General features: G+C 32.8%; 1 pseudogene; it reads right to left on the reverse strand.

The window, feature by feature from the left end:
* LOC119587666 overlaps positions 1 to 145 on the reverse strand; it is a 99,109-nt pseudogene extending 98,964 nt beyond the window's left edge.
* Between the last annotated feature and the right edge of the window lie 313 nt (positions 146 to 458).

Here is a 458-nt window from a genome sequence, read left to right on the forward strand (position 1 = left end):
GAAAAAATGGAAAAATGGTAGTGACATCATCATTAACGATGACTGTAGTAGTAAGCAGACTATTTTGCTGGTATTTACTGGCGTTGTTATTGGCAGTACCAGTGGTGTCTCTACCATCATATAATATTGTTGTTGGTAGGGTCATCGTGGCAAACTCGGCTGCCTCGAGATCATAAATCGACGTAAATATCACTGCAATTACAATTATGTCAGTGATACTCTAAACAAAATCGCGTTGAATTATTAAAATTAGGCAGAATTTATAATTTTACATTTACCGCTTTGGTAAAATATTTAGTCTCATTTTGACACCGCCCATGATTAGCATAATCATAAATTCATCATAACCATGAAATTAAATTTTGGTGTCGCTAACATTATCTGAATTATCAGATATAATATCGAAAGAGAGAAATAACTTCATATAAAGACCATAATATTGATACTGCTATCTCTAT

This window comes from Penaeus monodon, chromosome 23 (assembly GCF_015228065.2).
Source record: "Penaeus monodon isolate SGIC_2016 chromosome 23, NSTDA_Pmon_1, whole genome shotgun sequence".
Taxonomy (NCBI): Eukaryota; Metazoa; Arthropoda; class Malacostraca; order Decapoda; family Penaeidae; genus Penaeus; species Penaeus monodon.